The sequence below is a fragment of the Manis pentadactyla genome, chromosome 15, assembly GCF_030020395.1.
Source record: "Manis pentadactyla isolate mManPen7 chromosome 15, mManPen7.hap1, whole genome shotgun sequence".
NCBI classification, from domain to species: domain Eukaryota; kingdom Metazoa; phylum Chordata; class Mammalia; order Pholidota; family Manidae; genus Manis; species Manis pentadactyla.
This window is the reverse complement of record NC_080033.1, coordinates 43,476,218-43,501,154: the sequence shown is the minus strand read 5'-3', so window position 1 is coordinate 43,501,154 and position 24,937 is coordinate 43,476,218. Positions and strand designations below refer to the sequence as shown.

At 45.0% G+C, this 24,937-nt stretch overlaps 1 long non-coding RNA gene across 1 annotated transcript; it reads left to right on the top strand.

Annotated features, from left to right (window-relative positions):
• The first annotated feature begins 6,472 nt into the window (after positions 1-6,472).
• LOC118910124 (uncharacterized) lies at positions 6,473-21,414 on the top strand. The gene is made up of 5 exons (XR_005023843.2): positions 6,473-6,803; positions 14,136-14,188; positions 16,293-16,385; positions 16,496-16,581; positions 21,036-21,414. It is a non-coding gene; the product is annotated as an uncharacterized LOC118910124 (long non-coding RNA).
• The last annotated feature ends 3,523 nt before the right edge of the window (positions 21,415-24,937 follow it).

Sequence of the window (24,937 nt, the reverse complement as noted above, 5' to 3'; positions counted from 1 at the left end):
AATCTAGGGGAGAGAAAGAAGGGGAGAAAAAAAAGTCAGGGAAAATACATAGGAATCTCATTTTTGGTCCTGATTAAGCTTCAATTAGACATAAGTTATGTCAATCACTCTGCCTGGAAGGGGTTCTTGCTGTCGGGGCTGGTTATGCAAAGTACTCCCAAGGTGTGTGGGGATAATCAATTAGGTCAGGGGAAGGAGTGTGTGTCACTGCTTCCCTCATTATCTGCATGGAGCTAGAGGTGGGGGGTGCATCACAGGGCCAGGGAGCCAGAGGAGAATAAAATTATCTCCCTAAATGATCGCCTACCTCTGGCACTGGCACATTCAGGGTTTTCAGTTGAATTTATTTTCAGTGGAATACAGGGAGGAGGAAGTGGGGTCCAGTCAGAAGGCAACATGGAAGGTCTAGTGCAGCAGAGACAGAGGAAGACGATGCTCCAGCAACTCACCTGCTCCAGGTGAGGGCTGAGGAGAGGGGAGTATGAGTGAGAACCAGCTGGTGTTCTCTGGGCACCTGGAGGGTGGGCAGGTCCAAAGGGTCCACTGTGTGATGCCTGAGTTCTCTGGAAGGTTAGTGAGGAGGATTGAAGGCTGGGGCAGGAATTGGATGTCAGACATCTTCACTGGTTTGTTGGGAGTTTCATCAGGAGCTCTCCTTGGGCCTGATTATTTGTATCCTTCTAGAAATGTCCTCTGCATCCTGTATTCCTGGCTGCGTGTACCCTGTATCTCCATCAAATGAAAAAGAGCAATTACAGGTGTATAAAAATGGTGTCTGTGATTAAAGCTAACTCCAGCCTGAATGGGGGCAAGTCTCCCCTCTCTTCACCCAACTTCACCATGTGCTAAATGAAGGCAATGAGTAGATGAACTTCTGTAAACTTTCTTATAAATCCAAGGTTGTCTAGGATTAGGAATAAATGGAGGGGGCCCATAACCTTTCCAGACACTGCCCCCTGACCATAATTGGCCACTGTCATTTGATCCAGCCAGCCAACTTGACAACATTAAAAATGTCTATTGTGATGGGCCTAGCTTTGATGCAGCTGCTGCTCCCCTCTGAACAGAGGCTACACCCACTCTAAAAGCCATCCTGACTGTGTGCATGGAAAGCCCCATAAGGCGTCTCTTCCTGAGGGTGGAAGGGGTGAGAACTTGGGGTGAGGTACCTGGAAGAGGTCCTAAGAGTATGAGTGAGAGCAGTGGTTTTCGACCAGGCAGTCCTCCCACCCCCGGGACAAATGGCAGTGTCTGCAGACATTTTCCATCCTCATAACTGGGTGCAGACCAGTTGCTAAAGGTCCTACAGGACACAGGTCAGCCCCCCATACCAAAGGATTATGAAACTCCCCAGTTTCAACCTTGGTGTCTGGGGCAATCATAGCAGATACTTTCTTCCAGAAACCACAGCTTTGTGGAGAGAAACATTAAAGCAGGGTGATAAGTGGGGCGTTTCTGTTGTTTAAAACCTTGTGGCCCTAGATGGGGGTGTGGGTGTGGGGGTTTTAGAGCACAAACACGAAGCCATGGCAGCCTGGATAAAAGAAAGAGTGGGTTTCAACGCAGCCTGGTGCCCCTGAGCCGCTGAAGGTGGGACTTGCTCACCGGAGTGGGACAGAAGCAGCCGGCAGCCCCAAAGAGGATGTGTGTCTGGAAAGTGGGGGCTTTTCTCTCTGAACATCAGGAGCAGGTTACAGCAATGTTCTCAGATGAAAGCTTAACTCCTGTGGTTTTGCCTCATAATATTTGCCACCTCTTAACTGCTGAAAGCCCTTCAGTGCACATAAATGCATCTACTTATTTACTTGCTTATTTTACCCAGGAGGGTGTGCATACGTGTGTGCGTGTGTGTCTCGCGTCAGGGAGTGGCGGGGAGACAGTGGCAGGGTAAGGTCTCACTCTGCAGCCCAGGCCAGCTAGGATGTGAAGGCTGTGATTTCATGGCTTTTGTGCCGCTGGCGAGCCCTGCATTCTCTCACTCCTCTAGGCCGCTAACAAGTGGGCCCCGAGCCCTCCAGGGCCTTTGGAGTGCACTCATCTGAGAGATTGTGCTTTTCTCAGCCGCTCAGATTTATTTTGCTAAAGTTACAGGGCAATTATGGAAATGCGCCCTTTGAAGCCAGGCTGATTTCTCTTTATTTTCTTCTCCCTGACAAAACCGAGCTTCTCTGCCTCTTGTAGGCCTTTTTTTTTTTCCCTCCCTCTCTCTCTTTCCCATTCCCTTTCCTCTTTTTTTTCTTTTTTTTAAATTTCTTCTGATCATTATTAGATAGTGGGAGTTTCCAAGGGTAATTTGAAAAAATTTTTACGTGGTGATAAAAATGTGTGTGGATCAAAATAACATTGCTATTATTTTAATGTTATCTTTTTTAAATGGGATTTTGGTGTCCAGGAGGGGAGAAAGGGATTAATGATAGCAAGAGACAGACACATTCATGCCCAGATTGTGGGCCCAAGACACACTTGCCAGGCTGAGGCCCAGAGCCGGTGAGGCACATGGCAGCCTGGCAGGCCCTTGGTTGGCTAACAGGCAGGCCCGGCCACCTGGGGCTCCCACTATACCCCTGGCATCCACAGAGCCACAAATTTAGCAGGATAAGCGCTCTGCTCCCTTTTTCTCACACCTTAGGAATGAGACGTCCAGACTCAACAGGGCTGTTTTTTCTGGGCTTTGTACATTATTTATCACTGTAGCACGGAATCTGGAGGCTCTGTGTGAACCAACCCAACTTATTCCTCTTCTCTTGCCCCACTTTGCTTGACTTGACGCTAGGGTGTTGAGGAAAAGTGTCTGAAGCCAGATGGCGTCCACCTCGGTGCTGGCGAGGCCTCCAGTGGGGAGAGTTGGCCTGCTTAGTGTGTGGGGCCTCAGTTTCTGTCTCTAAGAGTGGCTTTGAAGTTTTCTTTGTTCATATTTTTGTTTGCTCCTTCCTTCCTCCCTTCCGGTCTTTCGGGTGAATGGCTCATTATCTGTGCACACACACCAACAGGAAGCCTTGTCACCCACAGGAGCTGGGGATTGGCCTCAGTGGCCTGTCCAGAGTGGAGGCCATTTCAGCTCTCACTTCCTTTACTCTGTTTTTTAAAATAAAATAAATAAAAAGAAGTTTAGGGCTAATGATCTGATAGGCCCCATGCTAACCACTTTCCACGCATTTTATTTCATATATGCAACCACCCTGGGGAAAGGCACAGAGGAATAAATTAAGGCTTAAAATGTTGAAGAGACTCCTTTGGTAACATGGAACAATCTCCATGGAGTGAAAAAAATCCAGGCAGAACCTTACACAAGCTTTGCTACCATCTGAATTGAAAGGGGAAAGTGCATTTGTTTGTACAAGAAGCTGGTAAGAGCGGCAGCCTCAAGGAGAGGACCTGGGCCGCTAGGGTCAAGGACGAGAGGAATATTTTTCAGTCTATATGTCTTTGCTCCTTTAGAAGCATGTGACTGTGATAGCTCCTCAGAAAGCGCTTTTATTTTTTAAATAACTAAAATGCATGAGAAAGAGAGCGGGTGGTGGAGAGAGGGAAAACAATTTCTCTGGATCTCAAAGGGGAGTTGAGAATGATTCATTCATTTATTCAGTGGACACCCACAGATGCTCATGAAGCCCCCCTGTGCCAGACCATGCACCTCCTGTGTGGTGGTCCAGAGGGCTGGCCCTACAATCAGACTGCCTGGTTCAAATCCCACTCCATCACTCCCTAACTGTGGTCCTGGGTTACTGGCTGCACCTCTCCAAGCTTTGCTCCCTCATAAACCAAAAGATAATTCTAATTTTACCTCCCTGACAGACCGTTGAGAGAATTAAATGAGTTAATTCATGCTTAGAACATGCATCATGCATAGTGATTTGCCTCGTGCATAATAACTACCTAGTAAATTATTATTACAAAAATTATTTTCATTAATTATAACAACAATTATAGGCAATAGGTATCATTGTGCCCATTTATAGATAGGTAAACCCAAGCACAGCCACTTGCTCAGTATGGCCAATAAAGGGTAGAACGGACATTCTGACCCAGGCCTTTTGAACTCCAAAATGCTCAAGCAGTGTTCATCCACACTGGAGCCTGCCACTTGTTCATGGATGGGCATTTGGGGTAGAATGCTCCACAGTGGTGACTCCACTCCCACCTACCTGATGCACTTGAGCTTGACCCTGTCTTGGATGGGCCAAGATCAGGTTCGGCCCCCATACCATACCAGCTCTCACTTTAGCCCACCCTTTCCACTGCAGAAGTCCGCGGAATGTAAGGAAGTATGAGTGGCTATGTCAGAGGTATAACCTTGAATCTGTTGCCTTCTGATTTATTTTTCAAGTGCAGGACAGGAGGAGGACCACTGTATCTCTGCCCACTTCTTTCTCATCTTCAGTTCTGGTGGAAAAGGGCTTTCAGTATAATTACACACCAACGTTTTGCCATGTATATTAGCGGAAGAAAGACTTCTCCTGTCACAGGATCTCTGCCACTCAATATGTGGCAGCATCAACCTGGGAGCTTGGTGGAAATGCAGATTCTCAGGCACCTCCCAGGTCTACTGAATCAGACTCTGCATCTTCCTAGGATTCTCTGGGTGGTGTGTCTGCACATTACAGTGACAAGCACTGGTCTAGATGTTCCTTGGGAATATCAGTGGCCCTTCCAGAATGGAGACAGGAGCAGTCTCTGAGATGTGCACCTCCATGGGCTGTGCAGGATGGAGGGTGCTGGAGGGAGAGTGCGAGAGTGGGGCGATGAGCAGGAAAGGAAGGAAGGAGGTCAGGGGAGAAGACGCCAGCCGCCCACCTGAGACTGAGTTCACCAGGGGTGAAGACACATTTTGCCCCTTCCTCCATCTTTTTTTTTTTTTTTTTGAGAGGGCATATCTTATATTTATTGTTCAAATGGTTGTTAACAACAATAAAATTCTGTATAGGGGACTCATTCTCAACAGTCTCCAATCTTCTAAAGTATAACGAACAAGTTCTTACATGGTGAACAAATTCTTACATAGTGAATAAGTTCTTACATGGTGAACAGTGCAAGGGCAGCCATCACAGAAACTTTTGGTTTTGATCACGCATTATGAACTATAAACAATCAGGTCAAATATGAATATTCGTTTGATTTTTATACTTGATTTATATGTGGATCCCACATTTCTCCCTTTATTATTGTTATTATTATTTTTAATAAAATGCTGAAGTGGTAGGTAGATGCAAGATAAAGGTAGAAAACATAGTTTAGTGTTGTAAGAGGGCAAATGTAGATGATCAGGTGTGTGCCTGTAGACTATGTGTTAATCCAAGCTATACAAGGGCAATAAAACATCCACGGATGCAGAAGATTTCTCTCAAAACGGGGGGTGAGGTTCTAAGCCTCACCTCTGTTGATCCCCAATTTCTCACCTGATGGCCCCCCTGCGACTGTGCCTGTCTTAGGTTGTTCCTCCCTTGCCTTCCTCCATCTTTAAGCATGTTCAAGGTCAGCTGTAACACTGGGTTCCTCGTGGCCACAGCCTCTGCCCACGTATTTCACAGCATAAGAATATGTGTAATTAGAAAATGTAGGACTTTATTAGTAGTGACTGATTTCTTACAGCAAACCTCAGAGCTGATCCCCACTAAACTTGGGTACATCTCATGAAGGAAGTGGGAAAGGGGAGAGGGAGGAAAAGATAGGAAGGAAAAGGAAAGAAGGAAGATGGGAAGGAGGGAGGGATGGAGGGAGGACAGACCAGCCATTCTGAATGGACACAAATTAGGTAGGAACCCTTTAGGGCAATTCACTAATTTTTTATTCATTCATTCATTCAACAGTATTTGTCACTCATGGAAACACAATGTGAACAAAGTTTCTCCCCTCCTAGAATGTTCAGTCTACTGGAAAGACATATTCAATAATAATAATAACAGTGCTGGACTGTGAAGGATAAGAACAAAATGCTATCTGCATGTGTAAGGAAGAGGACCCTAGTTTGGGTGGGATGGGTGGAGGAGGTGGGTACAGTACAGACCTGCATTCACTGGGTACCGATGCATGCTGCATTCATGTACCTGGGTACACAAAGGAGGCCTGGAGCATGGGGAACCAGGTGACTGTAGATCTGCACTACTGAAATGTGGCTGGTCCTGAGAGATGCTGTAAGTGCAAAATACTCTCTGGAATCTGAAGATTCAGTACATTAAAAGAACAAGGTATCTCAATAATTTTGTTAGATGTTGAAATGACCATATTTTAGATCTATTGGGTTAAATAAAATATATTATTAAAATTAATTTCCCCTGTATTTTTCTACTTTTTAAAATGCAATTACTAAAAATTTTTTGATGACATGTATATGGTTCCCATTCTATTTTTAATGGGCCATGCTGCTCCCAGGAGACTGAGAGGCCAAGAGTCCACAGTCCAGCACCACTGCTTCATAAGGCACCTTGAATAAGGTAGCTTAGCTGCTCTGAGCCTTAGTGCCTTCCTGTGTAAATGATGGCATCTAGCATCTTTTGAGCAGATAGTATGTGCTAAGCACGAGTTAATTTGTTCAATCTTCGCAAGGTCCTATGAGATACATAGTATTATTCTCTCCATTTTACAGCTGAGGAAACTGAGGACCAGAGAGATATAACTCACCCAAGGCTATATCCCCAGGGAGTGGTGGGAACAGCATTTAACCCAGGCAGTCTGGCTCCAGAGCCTGCTCTCAAAATCACTGCACTGCCATGAACGTGACGATGCTACCCACTCCACAGGATTGCTATGAAGACTTTCCACTGAGGGAATGTATGCAAAGCATTTAGTACAGCACCTGACACCATGTAAGTGCTTGTTGTTACTATCTGACAGAGAGCTTTGTACTAAAAATTAAAAATAAAACAATCAGATCAGGCTATGCAAAACAGACCTGTTTTAGAAGTTAACAGCAAGGCATTCGTTATCTATTGCTACATAACAAATTCCTTGAAAATATAAGGGTATAAAACAAGAAACAGTTTCTACTTCATATATTCTGGGCATCACAAATTCAAGAGTAGCTTAGCTGAGTGGTTCCGGCTTATGGTTTCTCATGAGTTTCTTATGGTTGCAGTAAAGATGTCAGACAGGGCTGGAGTCATCCGGAGGCCTGACTGAGACTGGAGCATGCACTTCCGATGTGACTTACTCCCATAGCTGCGGGCAGGAGGTCCTAGTTCCTTGCCACGTGAATCTCCACAGGGCTGCTTGCGTGTGCTCACAACATGGCAGCCATCTGCCCCCATAGCGAGTGACCCAAGAGGGAGCAAGATCGAAGGCACAATGTCTTTTCTGAGCTAGCTTCTGAAGTCACCCCCCATCATTTCTGCAATGTCCTACTGTAGTTACAAAGTTGGCCCTGTTCATTTTGGGAAGCAATTATACAAGGGCATAAATACCAAGAGGCAGGGATCATTGGGGCTATCTTGGAGGCCAGCTCCTAGTCACTGTTTTCCTTTTAAGAAAAGATGTCCCTGGAATCCTAAGAATCTGGGTGCTTGGGTGCAAGAAACCCAGTTCAAATAGTCTTTTCTAAAAAGGGGTATATTGGTTTATGTAACTTGGGAAGACAAGTGTGGAATAAATGATAACAAAGAACCTATGATGTAAACCTCCTCCCAGATTCTCCAGGTGGCAGGAGCACAGTCACTAGTAAGGCCTTAGTTATGGTGATCTAAAGAGAAATAATGGTTTCTTTTGCCAACTTTAAGTTGTAAAATCCCAAGGAAGAACTCTGATTGGTCCAGCTTGGGTCATGTGTTCACTGCTGGGCCAATGGCAATGGCCAGGGGTGTGTCAGGAAAAGGAAGTTTCCTTGAAGAGAAGGTGCTATTATCATAGAAAAGGGGGTAATTGTGCCAGGCAGACACAATCAACCCACCTCTACTACACCGGAGTGGTAGTGGAGGGGCACAAGAGGATGAGGGAAGGAAGGTCAGTGAAGAGGTTTGAGAGGCAGGCGAAAAGGGAGAGTAATCAGTCATTTCACCAAAGGCCAGTCTTGCAGGGCTGGCAACTGAGCAATAGCCAAAATCAAAGCCATACAACCTCTCAGCCTTTCCAAGCCCAGCAGTCTGCACCTGATCATGAACTGAGATGGGCACGGGTCATGGCAGAGCTTCTCAAGTTTTCCCACCTCAGTATCCCCAGGACAATCAGTGAACAGATGTTCAGCCTGAAGCCTCAGAGGTCAGCCCCCAAGGGGCCCTCCACAGGAGTGCAATTCTTTTAGGTCTCATTTTCTATTATATACAGGAGTTTGCATTTTACTCTGTGATATTTCTTTGTTTGTCTTGTTGTAAAGGTAGTTTTCCTCTAAAATCTTTAGATGAAAATGGTTACATAATCCAAGGTCCCTATTTATCCTGTGGGGATACCTCCTAGGACACTGCTGGGTACCGTGAGGTTCTGTTCCTTGATTCAAGAAGCTTGGGCACGTGAGGTTGGCCATCACTGGATCCCAATGTCTTGGGAGGGTGACAAAGGGCAGAAGGATGGAGTTGGGCTGGGTGCCTCCTGGGGTCCCATGTTTTGCTTAAAGTCAGCAGAACCTTTCCCCTCCTCTCCATTAGCCCTCTATCCCTCTTCCCCTTTTATGCTTGAACCTGAACTGGGGGATGCATCTTTGGGCTGGGGATTATCTTGGTGCTGGGTGCACCCCAGTGCCTAGTATTAGTGGTCACTCAATAAATATTCAGTGAGTGTATTGCTGCTTGGGGATTCAGCAGTAAAATTAGAATTGCCCTAAACAGGTCTTTTAGAGTCTTAAGAAAAATCACTTGCAGATATTTTATAAAATAAGAGTCACTAAATATAATTATAAATGTAATTTTATAGAAATATAATAACTGTCAAATTTAATAACCTTAAGTACCATATGAAGTGTAATCATAAAAGAAAGGAAGAGTTACCCTTTGTTCAGGTTTACCACAGACAGGGGCTTGTCATCATGTTTTCCTATACAAAGTCAGCATGAGAGTGTGGTTTGAAGGCAGCAGTCACTCCATTTTCAGTTGTCCTGTGTCCTCTCCATGCCATTCCTGAGCTCCCTAGATATATACCTGGTCCCTCCTGACTACCCAGATATTAAGGTGCAGTCAGGGCCATTTATGAGTCAGTCAGTGGGGTTAGGCTGGATTGCCCTGTCATATGCTCTCACTGATTTTCTCAAGATGCTGCTCTTGTCCACATAACAGAGGCCAGGAGGTCTCCACACCACAGTCTGTCCTCCCAGCAAGGCCCCTAACCTTTTGTGTCCTGGAATACAGCAGAAGAACAGGACAGCATGGTCCAACTGGCCATCATACTTGGGGAAAGGCCATAGACTCCACTGCTTACTCCACAGCATGCAGAAGGGACGTTGCCAAAAATATAATTATCCAGAAATGTGGAATGAAGATACTGCAGGAGAGAGGGCCTGAGCAGAGAGGGAAGGGGAGGGATAGGCCAGCAGGTGGACAGATGCAGAGCCAGTCTGATGGATGGGTAGAGTCCCTCTTGGCCTAGGGTAGACCTGCCAACTAGAAGCTTCTAAGGAAGTTGTCTTGACTATTCAGCCCTTCCAAGAAAGAGAGAGGTGCCTTCCATCCCACAAACTGCAGATGGTCAAACTCACTCTTCAAAGAGAGAACCAGGCAATCCTTCCAGCAGGAGGCAGAAGAGGGCCCCACCCTCATAGTCTCCTTGGTCCTCAGGTGGGACATCTGTGATAGGCACAAAAGAGGGCTGCAAGTTTGCCGGTGGAGAAACCACAGTGAAATAGTGTCTTGCTACCTCAGAGATCTTTTGCTCACAGGCTTTCTTGCAAGTGCTAAGCTCATTCTGGGTCAGGGTCCACCGTTGCTCTGGTCCTCACTGGCATGATAATTACAGAACAGATGCCATTTCTCTTTGCTCCAGCAACACCCCCTCAAGGTGCAATACATGATTATAAATGGTAAGTTCTGGGACCTCTTTGATTTGATATTAGTTTCTCCAACTGAAAGAATGTGTCATAACACATAGGTGGGACATTTGAAATATTTAACAACTAGGACTTCAGTGACATCAGAATTAGCAGGGTCCTGAGGCCTCCTACTGTGTCAGGCATTGACAGGTCAGTTTGTGAGTCATGGGAATGTCCAAGAAGTCCGAAGGAAAGGCCTTCTTGGGACGGTTGGGAATCCCAGGGAAGCATTATTTGCCAACTGGCATGGAACTCCCTCTGTGTTTTAAAAACAGATAACTGGATATACACATACGAATGTATGAAGTTGGATCTCTTCTTCATTCCATACAAAAAAACTGCTCAAATATATCACAAACTTAACTGTGAGAGCTAAAACTAAAAAATTATTGGAAGAAAATATAGGCATAAATCTTTGTGACTTTGTGTAAGGGAGAACTTCTTAGATCTGATACCAAAGGCACATGTAAGAAAAGAAAAAAAAATAGATAAAACGACTTCATTAAAATGAAAAAACATCAAGAAAGTAAAAAGATAAACAGCAGAATGGGGGAGATAGGTGCAGATTCTATGTCTGATATACACATATATATATGTATACACACACATATATAAACACATACATATATATCAAGAAAATATTAAAAAGCTATTACAACTCAATAATAAAAGACAACTCATTTTTAAAACGGGCAAAGAATCTGCATAGATATGTCTACAAAGTAGATAAACAAATGGCCAATAAGCACATGAAAAGATACTCAATATGATTAGTCATCAGAGAGATGGAAGTCAAATTCACAATGGGACATCACTTCACACCCATTGGGATGACTAAAATCAAAAAGATGGATAATACCAAGTATTGGAGAGGATGTGGAGAAACTATAACCTTCATACACTGTTGGTAGGAATGTAAAATAGTGCAACCCCTTTGAAAAACAGTTTGGCAGTTGTTCAAAAGGTTAAACATAGTTTCTGTATGACCCAGCAATTCCACTCCAAGATAATACTCAAAAGAAATGAAAACATACATTCACACAAAAACTTGTAGGAGTGTTCATATGCAACAATATTAATCATAGCCAAAAAGTAGAAACAACCCAAATGTTCATCAACTGATGAATGGATGAACACTGTGTGGTCTATCCATACAATGCAATAGCATTTAGCAAAAGAAAAGTACTGATACATGCTAGAAAAAAGAAAAAAGCCAGTCATAAAAGAGCATACATTATATGATTCCATGTATATGACATATCCAGAATATAAGGACTGGGAAGAAATGGGGAGTGATTGCTGAAGGACCTAAGGGTTCCTTTTCAGAGTGATGAAAACGTTCTGAAATTGATTGTGGTGGCAGTTACACAACTGTGAGTGTTCCAAAAGCTAGTGAGTGTTGTACTCTTGTGAATTACAATTCATGTGAATTATACCTCAAGGAAGCTGTTGGATATGCCCCACTGGCCAACACCACAAACATGCTATTAAAAGACATGTTCAGACATACACAGGTACACACACACAATAAGCAAACACAAATACAAGAGAAAGAAGGCATTGAGAAAACTGGGTCAACACAAAGAGCTGTAAATATTTTCCTTCAGTGCTGGTCAATAGACAGTGAATTTTCACCACAGTTTTGGCATTGGAGGGCCTGCTAAAAATACACATAATTTTACCTCCCAAAAAGAATAAGAAGCTTTTGTAACCTCAAATGTTTCTGGAGCTCTTATTTGGGAAGCTCCCTGGGTTGTAACCACATCCTTTTTACAATAATAGGACTCCAAATGGCAATATTTGAAGAGACACTCACATAGGGCTTTTAAAAGCCTGGTGCTATTTTCTCCCTTAAAAAGCAGATGACTTGCCATGCACACCAGCAGACTACTGTTACCTAACACTAACCACAGAGAGGCACGGGAGAAGATGCTTCCTGGAAAGTTGCAGTGCACTTCTGTAGTTCTGGGTCCAGGAAATATGGAGGCTTCAGTGACACACGCCTAGGCCAAGGCAGAGAGCCCTGAGTCATACTCTGTGGGAAAGAGACCTGCAGAAGGCTGTCCACCTGGTGGATGGATCCAATGTCTGTATCAGGAGGCCCACCAAATCGAACAGATGCATTCACTGATTAAATGCAGTCCCAGAAAAGATGAGCCCGGGTTCAAGAAAGCCTTTTCAATGGCTCATCTTTCCTACTGCTGCACAAAATCACAGCCATCAACTCTGCTACGAGTACTATTCCTATCTATTTGTCGAGCACTATGATAACACCTACATGCTTATCTCACTGCTTCCCTAAAACCACTCAATAAGGTCCATGCCCACTTTGCATGTGGAGAACCAAGGTCCAAGGGGCAGAGCGGTTTTGAACCCAGTTCTGCCTGACACCATCAGCAAACTCTAAATCACTTCTGCTTCAAAGGCTCTGAACACGTACTTACAAATGAGTTGTGGCAGAGGAGGGACGCTCATGCTTTTCTTTCTTTGGGCCATCAGTGGAATTACCGTTGAAACTCTGGGGAAGCAACATTTTGGAGTACAAGAAGCATATGAAAGAAATAGCCTCATCCAAGAAAATAAAAGGGGGAGGTGTATCTTACAAGGAAAAAGTCTTGCTGCACATGTTTCGGGTAGACGGGAGGAGCCCAGGATGAATGAAGAAGGTGAGAGTGTAGAGATGTCATTGAAGGCTGGCCAGCCCCCTGCCTTTGTCCACACCAGGACCCAGACACCTAGCGTCCCTGCAGCAACCGAACAGTCCTGGAGACTTGGCCGCAGCCCCCATGGACTGCATCTTGTCCTGTTTTCCTTCTCCCTGTGCCCATATCAGAGATCCTTCCCATAGATGAATGGGGAGGGTTTAACCCATCTGCCCAGTGTTGCCCTGAGCCTGAAGTTCATTTGTAGATCCACACCAAGAAGGAAGAAGGCTGTGGGCCAAGAAGGAAGGCCTCTGGGGCCAGAGGACTGAGTCCAAGCCTCAGGGTCGGCTCTGATGAGCCATCTACTTTAGTTTTTCTTTTAATTTTTTTTATTTTGACATACTTTCAAATCTGCAGAAAAATTGCAAAATTGTACAAGGGATTCCCATAAACCCTTCCCCCAGATGCCCCAAATGTAAACATTTTACCATATTTCTTTCTCTCTCAACAGATAAATACAGACATATACAAGCATATCTTATATTTGTGTAAACATATGGATATAGCTACATTTATACATAAATACTTCTATATGTATACATACATAGACATATATCTATATTTATGCAAGTAATGTATATGTGTATATAAGTATTTACTTATTTATACAAGTACATATACACAAGTGCATATCCATACCACATAGACGTGTATGTGTGTGTGTGTGTGTGTGTGTGTATGTGTGTGTGTGTGTGTGTGTGTGTGTGTGTGTGTGTGTGTATGTGTGTGTGTGTGTGTGTGTGTGTGTGTGTGTGTGTGTGTGTGTGTACACCAAAAACCATTGCTACTTCCCATTCTAATCCAGCACTGCAGGGTTCATTAGATTCTTCTGCTTTCCATATATGTAACTCCCTCCTCTGTCACTGAGGAACCTGGCTTCCATTATGAACAGTATATATACTTATTTTCTCAATCCCAGAATACACATTATTTTCCGAATTGGCTGACCTATATACATGGGCAGGAAAAGAAACCTGCTATCTAGCGTTTCAGTCTCAGAAAGAGTTCTTTTGTTTAGTATCCAAACATTGTGTTCCAAAATCACAGCTCTCCCCGATGCTCCTTTTCAGACCAGTCTGTTTCCTTTGAAATAGAGTTCCGTTCCTTTGTTTTTACTTGTATCTCATTTTAAGATTTTTTCCCAACCTTGTTGATTTTATACTTTCTTCTCCTTGTTTTTCTTTTTTTGGAGCACATGAAATAGTAACATTGTCCTAAAAATCGGAACTGTGCAGGATATTAGAGAAGCTCGTTCTCTCCCACTTTCTCTTCTTTCAACCTCATTCATCCATACTTTCTAAACTAACCAATCTCATTAGTTCCCATTTTAACCTTCTAGCGTTTTTTTTACACAGATGAATGAATACATGCATATTTTCTTTCTTCCCCTGTTTCCCACACAAAAGGTAGTATCCTACTTTAACAGTATGTCCTAGAACTTAGCCCCACAGAAGTCCATAGATATCATCCTCATTCTTTTTTTACAGCTACATAGGACTCCACTGGGTGGATGAACAACTCTTCAACCAATCTCATATGTGTGAGTATTTAAATTGTTTCCAATATTTTTCAATTGCAAACAATGCAGCAAAAAATACAACTTGTGCATACATACTTTTACATTATTGGAATGCCATCCAGTTTTATGTATTATATATCAGTAAGGATTAGATAAGACTGCATGTAATAGAAAACCCCAAATGACAGAAATATTATTGCTATATACATGAAATAAATCCAGAGGTTAGCCATCCAGGGTTGGCACTGTGGCCCCATGGTCATCAGGGACCCAGGGTCTTTCTGTTATTCTATTCTTCCATCTTAGTATGTCATTTCCATCTTCACAGTTACCTCGTGATCTAAAATAGCTGCGGATGCTCCCGCCATCACAACTATGCCCTAGGAAGGAGAAGGGAGTAAGGGCAAAAAAGGCTTTCCTCAGTGGTCATGCTTTCATGGAGACATCCCAGAAGTCTCTCCCAACAACTGCTACTTTCATTTCACTGGCCAAAATTCAGTCACATATCTCTACAGGGGAGTTGGAGAAAATAGTCTTATTGTGGACCACACTACTTCCCTCCACATTCAGGGTTCTTTGAGTGGGGAAGAAGAGGAGAATGGGTATTGGGTGGGCACCTAGCAATCTCTACACATTACTACAATTAACTTTAAGCCCTTCTGTTCTATTATATAACCAGTAAATCTCTCACTTACAAGCTTGAACAGAGTCATCTCTCTCCCTAGAATACTTTAGGACAATTTTAGGAACCTTCTCATAGCATCGAGCCAGTGCAGGGCTCTCCCCACTTGGGGTCCAGGAGTGCCCAGGAGAAAGGAGCCACTAGGGGTCACCTGGTTATCTGAGCCACCAGAAGGGCCCGGTGTTTTCATGAGAAGTACAGTGACCCTTCAGCAAGCATAGACGAGCCCAGAAAGCCAGATGCCGCTGTCTCTCACCAGAGGTGAAAGGAACAGCACAGTCGATGTTACCTAGAGAACAAAATGTATCAAGAGACATTAAAAAGCTTCCTGTTCACCCCAGGGAGGATGGGGACTGTCCTATGAAGCAGCGTTAAGTACGAACTGAACCATGTCAGAGGTGCCAGAAGAGGCAGTGTTTATGTGTGAGTTTGAGAGCAGAAGCTGGCGAGGGAGGAGGGTCAGTTGTGAGGAGGAGTTGGGACTGAGCTGTCAGGCTCCCGCACCAGGACAAGGGAAAGGGCACTCCGGGGGGCTGGGAAAGCACCAGTGTTCTCAAGTTCGGCAGAGCTGAGTTCACACCCCGGCTTTCTGTGTGACAACCATAAAATCACTTCCCCTCTCTCAGCTTTCTCAGCTACAAACTGCCCTGTAGCTTGGAGTATGTCCACAGAATTGAGTAATGGATTAAAGATCCAGCAGAGTGGATGTTGCCTTTATAATTACTATGCAATCATTTAGTCCCAAGGCCCTAGGTCAGTCCTCCCCCAGGTGTCAGATGGAGGGTGAGAGAAGGCAGGAAGGCAGGCACCTTCCTGGGGAAGGCCGGGGTCCCCAGGAGAAAAGGGCAGAAACCACAGTCCAGGGACTCTCTACTCTTCTCATCTTTGGGCCTCGTGACTCCCAGCTAGGTGAGGCCAGAGCAAGATGGCCTCAGGGGCCAACAGAGGCCCCTTCACCTCAACATGTGGATGGACATCTCAGGCTTTCTTTCTCATGTTTCAACATGCTGGGTCCAAAGGCATTTTGTCCCCAGGGCACTGTTCATTAAGGACTCACTCTCCTTACACTCAGGACTCCAGGGATGCCAACCTGTAATTTGGTGTTATCCTATTGACTGCTGGACATGCAGCCCTGAGCATGCCTCAGCCTCTGGAAACGTCCCTCCCTTCCCCCTCAAGGTGTTTTGAGAAGACAATAAAAGCTCTGATCTCAATGGGGAAAGTGTCAGAAAGTGCTCATGCCCATAAAACAAACGTGTGAAAAGGCCATTAATTCTTATTCAGTAGACTCTTGGATAAGCCAAAAAACAAAACAAAGAAAAGCTACCATTTACTGAGCATCTACTATGTTCCTGTTCTTTAAAGGCATTATCTCAGCTCATCTTTACAACCCCGCCCCCCATGGGTGTGGGAGCAGCTCTTATTATCCTCATTTTATTGAAGATGTAACAGAGATTCCAAGATCCAAGAGGCATGGCCAAGATCATGGACCTGGTAAACAGCAAAGCTGGAATACAAACTCAGGCTTTTAAAAAGGTAGGACCTCCGGCAGAGGACCTTCCAAAAGCTTGAAAGCAGGTCCTGGGTGGGCAGGATGGGCCTCTGGTGTGGCCCTCCCACAGGTCCCTGGGGCCTTCATTTTTCAGAAAACCCGCTCGTGTCCAGATGACAGCCGTGGCTGCAGGGCACCCTCCGCTTGAAAGCCAGACTCCCCCCTCGCTTCTCAGCCACGGTAAAACCAAAGTTTATTTTCATTCCTTCCATCCCCATGTTAAAGGAAAGCAGAACTTGGGCCTCACATTCCATTCTAAATAGGGATTGGAGGACTGTTCAATCTAATTAAGATGATTTGACAGTTTTGAAAAAAGTATTTCACACACACACACACAAACACACACCCCTCTAGGCAGACCTATCAGAACTTCCCCAGCCATGAGGTCTAATGTCAACCCGGTGCCACAGTGGCACCTGCTCCCGCCACAGCTGCCCCACAGGGCCTCTGAATGGGCAGCATGACATTTCAGGTGCTGTTCATTCAGAGGTCAGCGAGTTGCCTGCAGCTCTTCCTCCTTCCCGTTGATCACCTTTTTGGGTTTCCAAGCTCCAGATAGGAGGGCAGTTGTAACTTGTGATGAACTACAATTCTGGCTGGTGGGGATGGGGGAAGAAATAAAGAGTGTATGTGGCAGGGGGAGACCACTAACAGTGGCAGTGATAAAGCTATCACTGCCCTCTCTGGCCTGAGTGTGCGGGGCATCCCCCATGGGAACTGGTAAAGCTTGTGAAACTGCTGTAAGACACTGAAAACCTGGGACCCTCCCCTAGGTTCAGAAACCTTTGCTTTCAAGGCTGAGTACCTGGCCAAATCAATAAGTACATAGTTCTGTAGGAAGATCAATGGGAAAGATAACATGCCATGTTCTTCTCCAGAGTCCACAAAACATATCAGCACATTCGAGGCCCTGATAGGCCTGCATTAAAGAAACATATCCATTTGTTTGTTTAACTGAATGCCTCCTGAACTTATTTGACCACGTAATATATTTTTCATAGAACACCAAATGGTGGAATATAATTTGAGAAACAACGCCCTTACTTCTAAGAGGGACAACCACAATCCCTTGCATTATCTTAAAGAAAAGGCAGCTATGGTATCCCCATGACATTACATTTTAATAATGTTCTAAGACCTCAGGATGTACAAATCAGGAACCTGTTTCAAAGGTGACAGGAAAGTTTACATCAATTACCTTTAACTAGAGCCACATCTTCGTCCCTTCAGGATTGCACCTAGATTCCCTCAAACTCAAGTGCCCAACCAATTACAGAGCACTGATCTCTGACACCACCACCTTCTCCCAGGTTCCAGAACAGTGGCTTCATTCCCCCCACTCCTTATTACCCCTCAGTACTCTCTCCAACCCCCACAACCTTGGGCCCTCCCTCCAATCAATTACCAGTTCATTATATTTTATCTCTGTTATGTTTCAACTCTTTACACCCTGCTCCTTCCCATTATGACTAACTTGGCCTCTTGCCCCTCAAGCACCTCCCTGCCCTGATCTCTCCATAATTCATCCTGCCCACGGCAACTAGAGGGATTTCTCAATGTGCAGATGTGTTTCTGTCATTCACCTGCTCGCACAATATCATCATTAACATTGCAGATGACATTTATTAAGCACTTGCTTTGTTCTAATTCTATTCCCATGTTGGAAATAGGGACATTGGAGCCCAGAGGGGACAAGTAACTCACCTAAGGCCTCACATTTAGTGACTGTGGCAAGAAGATTTGAGGTTTGAGTAACGTGACACCAAATGCTGAGTAATTCCCTTCTGCATGGCGCCTCCTCCGTTCACAGACTCAGCTGTGGAGGGTACCTGGACCTCCCACTAGCCCTGCTTGCCTTTCTGTGTCAGCCATGCCCACCACGGTGGTGGAACGTGGCACCATTACTCATCTCCACCCATCAATGTCATCATGAACTCTTTGCTCAAATGTATTTCTTCCACTCCTAGCTATGCCCTCTAGCTGCTCTTACTAGTGGGACCCTCAGTACCCCTGAGATGGTCAGTCTTTTGAGGCTAGAGCTAGGCCTTGCATGCCTGTCTGCCTTCACCGGGCCTCACACAAGATTGGTACCCTACTGTCCCCACAGTCCGTTCTCCACCTTGCTTTAAAAGATCTGGAAAGGTCTTTAAAACCTTCTATTACAGAAATTTTCTAACACACCAAAGACATTTCTAATAAACAAATGCAGTGAGAATAGTGTGATGAACCTCCATGTTCCCATCACCCATCTTCAATAATTATCAACATTTTGGTTTTTTTTTTCTCACCCTTTGTTTTTGATGTGATTGGGGGAAAAAAATCTCAAATTTTATGTCATGTCACCTGTACTTTCTGTAGTATCTAGCTATAACAGATAGGAACTTTAAAATTCCATAATTAAAATACCATTATCACTTACAAAATAACATTGTCATATAAAACATGTTGGAAAACTGTGGGTTGGAAAACATGTTGGAAAAAATCTGGCCCACTGTCTACTTTTGTAAATGAAGGGTTTGGGGGACATGCTTATACCCATTTACTCACCCATGCGTGCAGCAGCTTTCAAACTACAACAGCAGAGTCGAGCGGTTGTAACAGAGACCATACAATCCACAAAGCCTGAAATATTTGCTCTCTTGCCCTTACTGAAAATTTGCCAACCCCTGATACATAATATCCAGTCCACTTTCGGATTAAAGAGAGATCTTTTTAAACCATAGATCTGATCGTGTCGTTCTCCTGCTTAATTTTCACTGGCCTCCTTTTACCTGTGAGATGGAAGATTCAGCCCATGGTGGAACTTCCCAGGATCTGGAAATCTTACTTGTTTTTCAACCCCATGCTCTCTCTGTGCCAGCAGGTTGGTCCTCTTTCACTTCCTCAACAGCACCTTCTCAGGGCCTCTGCACTAGCTGTTCCCTGGGCCGTTATCTCTCATTCCCCACCTGCCATTTGCTCAGTTAACATCAACACTTTCCTGAGTTCTTAGCTCCAACCTACCTCCTCCAAGGGGTCCTCACTCTGCCCCCCACACTTCCCTGCACCCCCAGAAGTCTCCGTGGTGGCTCTGATGGTACGCTGTTCTTTTTCACAGAGCATTGGCACACTCGTGAGCATGTGTTGGTGGTGGTCGTTTGACCACTGTCAGTCTGTCTCCTAACTAGACACTAAGTCTGGGAGGGGACCAGTTTCTTCTTTCTCATCGCTGAATCCCTAGATGGGTACCCAACACATAATAGGAGCTCAATAAATATTTGGCAAATATTTATTGAAGAAGAATCAGTTAGTTTCTATCTACTGAAGTGCAAGGGCCCAGTGTAAGGAGGAACAATACCTGAGCACGCTGAGACAGTTTTTTCTATCTTCTCCATGAAGCACAAAGAGAGAAGCAGGGAGACAGAGACTTTGAGGGACCTAACTTCACAAGCGTCATTGCACTTAATATTCACCAAAACCTTCCAAGATGGAAGTACCCCCATTTTACAAATGGAAAATTGAGGCTCAGAGAGGTGAATAAATACATCTGCCTAACTCCCTATGGGTTCACTCTTCCTTAACCAAGCTGCTGGGTTGCTCCAGGCTGCCTGAGACACCCGTTCTGGTTTACCAACCTCTAGATTCAGATTCCTGATTGGTTTGGTTCCATCCACTTATTAAATCACAAGTCACCATGTCTTCCTGCAGCCCCTTGACGCCACAGCATCCTGTCTTCCTGGGGAGCTCTGGCTTGCTTCTCCTACAGAAATAAACCAAGTCACTCTTAGAAGTCAACCCAAGGTTGGCTTCTTTCCACATTTTCAATGTGAGATGGCCACATGGTCACATGTCCTGACATGGGCACAAAGAAGCCACTAGTGGGCAAGTATCAAGCTTATGAAATATGATTTCAATTCACAAATGTTGCCTGAGCACCAGTGAGATTCTGGACCCTGAGCAGAAAAGCTTGCAGACTGGAAAGACAGGGTGGTCTCCTGTTTAATCTTCACAACGTCCTGTGAGGTAACCACTATTATCATCTCCTTTTTACAGTGAAGAAAGTTAAGACTCAAGAGGGGCAGAGACACTTTGCCAAGGTCACACAGCAAGTAAATGAAAGAGCAAAAATCCCATCCTGAGTCCATCACTTTACTGGATTTTTGAAAACCCTTTCTTTTTAATTACAAGCCTAATACAATGTGTATAAAAATTTCAAATAATACTAAAACAACATAGCGAAATGCCTCCAATTCTGAAATCACTGATAACAGTATATTTTTCCAGGCATTTTTTATGAACCTATAAATGTACATATATATGCATGTATATGTATATATATACTATATACACATGTACATATTCCCACCCACCCATACACACATATGGAGTTGTACAAATACAGGAATATTCTATGTTTCAGAATGTTTATGCATTCAACAGTCTCTATTGGCCTTCATCTAGGCCAGCCTGTGAATTTTGCATCAAGGCCATGAGCAAGGTTAGGCAAGAGAGGCACTCTGCACTTTCACCGTTGAGCACATCCTTGGTATCTCATGGTTCTCATCCTCGGCCCTGTTTTGCTTATAACATCTTCCTAATTTAACCCTCAGAGGAAGTTTGTGTTGACTATCACTATTATTATCTCCATTTCACAGATGCGAAAAGGGAGGTGCAGAGAGATAAAGTGATTTGCCCAAGTGGAGTCCAGACCGAACCCCGGGCTGCCAACCTCCAGGGCCATCTCTAAATTGCAGGGTTCTGTTGGGTGCTTTTAAGGTCGGAGAATAACGCAAATGACATGCGTCCTCGGCTGACTGCTTGCCGTCTGTGAGACTGCTCAGTGGTGTGCAGGGGCAAGAACACACGAAGATGGAGGAAGGGATCGTGGAGGAGGGGGCATTTGAGGTGAGATGGGAAGGGTGGCTAGGATATTTCAATAGGTGGCGCTTTGAGGGAAGGCATAAAAGGAGGAGGGAACAGAAGTACAGAGGCCTGGAGGTGGGAAGGGGCAGGGGCTGTTCCAGGACAGCCTGCTGAGGTTTGGCTAGACCATGATCACTTACACAGCAGGGACTTGGGGGAGACTCCAGTTGCAGGGCATGCAACACAGGGATGCCCCTGGGTGGGATGGGAGGGCTCCACCCAGCTATGACCCGGGACAGGGTGACTTCCCCTGGGGCTGGAATGGGCACCAAGCTTGTGCTGTGCTGGCAGCTGCCCATATCTCTGGGCCTTGGACTGGTGCAGGACTTAGACTTTTCCCACTGGAGAAACAGTAGGAGAATCAGGCAAGGCCCTCAGGCTGCTTGGAACTTTCTCTGTAGTATTTTGGCACAAGAACATTCAGCTCTAAAGCATGACCCAGAAAGTTCAAGTGAGTCACGGGGCATGAGTCCCAGGTGAGCACATGGGAGGTGGTATTGCAGGGGCTCGTTACTGGGCTCTCCAAAGGCAAGGAGGCAGGTGTGAAGAGAGGCTGGCTCCCCTGCCAGACAGAAGACAGCCCCCTCTTCCTTTCCCTCTCCCTGTAAAACATCTGGTTTCCACCATCCTAAAAGGCATGGGAACTCCTTCTAAGGGAGACCGGAATGCTCAGGTTTTAGAAAAACAATCTCTTTCTCAATTATTTGTGTCCAGATTTCCCTCTCCCTGGATCAGCTGTGGAAAATCAGTAATTCCTTAATGGACTCCAGAGCCACCCAGATCATTTCCTTGCTCACACCCATCATGCACTTGGTATGGCCTCCCAGAGCATCTGCCTGGCTTCCCTTTTGAGATCCGTGTCCTCAAGAGCCGAGATGCAGTCAGGGCCAGCGTGGAAGCCACTGGATCCATGGTTCAGCCACACATGAGCAGCTTCTCCCTCACTCCTCGCCTCTGCCCACTGCACCACTTCATCACCCTGCCCAGCTAGCTCCTGGCCAGAGCCTCCATCAGAGCAGGCCTGTCTCTCTGCACTCTCACGGCCTCACTGCCTGGCACCTAGGAGACCCTTGGAAAATTACTGGAAGTAATGAGTTTTTCTAATGGGGCCTCTGTCAAGTCTCCCAGTGCCTGACCCTTGGTCACCTGACAAAGACCTCCCAGGCCACCCTCCTGGGCACCTACTACCACTAAGGTTTTCCAGTGAGCCCCGAACACCACTTCCTCTTTATTATAGGAAAACATGTATAATGTAAAATTTATCATTTCACCCATTTCAAAGTACACTATTCAGCAATATCTAGTACATACACAGTGCTATACAGCCATCATCACTACCTAGGTTCCAGAATATTCTCATCACTGGAAAATGAAACCCTATAGCTGTAGACCTTCTTCCTCCCCAGCCCCTGGCAACCACTAACCTGCTTTCTGTCTCTGGATTTGCCTGTTCTGGACAGTTCACATAAATGGAATCATACAATATGTGACCTTCTGCACCTGGCTTCTTTCACTTAGCATAACATTTCAAGGTTCATCTGTTTTGCAGTGGGCATCAGCACTTCATTCCTTTTTGTGGCCAAATAATATTCCATTGTATGGATGTACCACCTGTTGTTAACCCATTCCTCCATTGGCAGACATTTGGGTTGTTTGTACCTTTTGGCTATTGTGAATAGTGCTGCAATGAACATTGATATATAAGTTTTTGTTTGAACACTATTTTCAGTACCCAGGAGTGGAATTGCTGGGTCCTATGGTAATTCTAGGTTTTTACTTATTGAGGAACTGCCATATCCAGTTACCATGTTTTCCCTAAATGCATACATCTTTATCATATGACATCTAGAACATTCATGCACAGAAAAGAAAAAGCTAAAACCACCCACAGTCCCGGCACTCAGCATTAAGCATTGTCAACTTTTCAGATTGTTTCCCATCAGCACTTTTTAGAAAGCCTAGACCAATACATATTTGTACACTTCCCATTGAAAAGTTTTTACAAAAATCGAAATGCTACATAATGCCACCTGCTTGGGGACAAGCCTATTAGAAATCGCAACCTGGACACTCCCTTCCTCCCTACCTTTATTTTACTGCCTGGTATTTATCCACCTTCTCTCTGTTTATTGTGCTTACCATAAACCCAGTGAATGCTGGGATTGCCAACTGTTTTTTAGTCACTGCCTTGCACACAGTAGGGATGCAGTAAGTATTTGTTGGATGAACGAATATTTGTGAATTAATGAAAATGCAGCCATCCATTTAAGATTTAAACTCCATTTTACATGCCTTTGCCAAAGTGCAGCAGGAATGGTTGCACATTATTCCCTGTTGATGACCAGCCCCACTAGACTCTCCACCACCCTCTCTTCCAATGAAGAAAAAGGATGTCATGCCTTATCCCAGGCAGGGATATAGGACCTGGGAATCCCATCAGCCAGGATCAATTCCTTGCCTACCCTTGAACATTCTGAGTTCTATTTTGCAACAAGACCCCTCTCATTTCCATCCTAGGCTCCTGGAGAAGACAGTCCTGAAAATCTAAGAGACCAGAGCCCATTTGGTCCTAATTTCAGGACGGGTTTCTTCCGAACTCCAAACAAAGCCGAGGGTCCCCAAGGGGGACCATGTCTCTACCTCCACCTTCCTGCCCACGTCAGAGCAATTCTCCCAGCCACCTTGTCATGAGCCCGCTGTGCTGCTGGTATTGGTTACAGATGATGGCAATTAGGGGCCGAATCTCCCTGGCTCCTGGTAGAATATTGAGACAGAGCTACAGCTATTTTAAGATTTTAAGCAGATTTATACTTAGTGCTTCAAAGAAGGGCAGCCAGCAAGGAAAATATGGTAACTGTTGCTTTAAATTATAGCTATCATTACTTCAAAAGGAGATTCAATCAGAAACCACTGAAGACTAAAACTATTTACATCTCCTGACACTTAAAAGCAAGCGAGTAGTTTTAGCCTGTCAGCCTTGGACATGTTGGCTACAAAGAGAGAGAGGTACCTCTCTGGCCTGTGAAGAAAAACATTTTCAAGAGAGCAGGAACTGAGAAGGGAACCTGGGGGTCCTCCCCCTCAGAGCGTGCCTCCCAGCTCTCCCATGGCCTAGTGGGGATGCAGGGACTGGGGCAGGCAGCTCTGCCCAGGTCTGCAGGTGGCAGTCTCCAAATCCCTATAAAACCTGGCTCTCCCTAAGGCAGAAGGACAGGCCCTTTCTGTCTGGCCTCTGGCCTTCAGGTCCCTGCCCTTGGGAAATCCTGTCTCATCCCATTAATACAAGTCCCAGGCCAGAACCATCCCTGCTTCTTCAGAGCTGATCTGCATGGACTGGACAGGAGGACTGGATATTGTATCAACCAGAATCAGAGCTACAGAGGGTGGTCCAAAGCATAGGCTTTGGACACAGGCTTCTCTGGGTTAGACACTGGGCTATTTCATTTACTTAGCTGTGTGACCTTGGACAACCTGCTTAACCTCTCTGAGACAGCTTCTTCATCTGTAAAATGAGTGTTTTGTAAGATTGTTGAGAAGCTTAAATGAGATGGTATGCATAAAACACTTAATTAGTTAGGATAACACTAGATATGGTAATAAATAACCCCTACAATTTCAGGAGCTTAACACATAA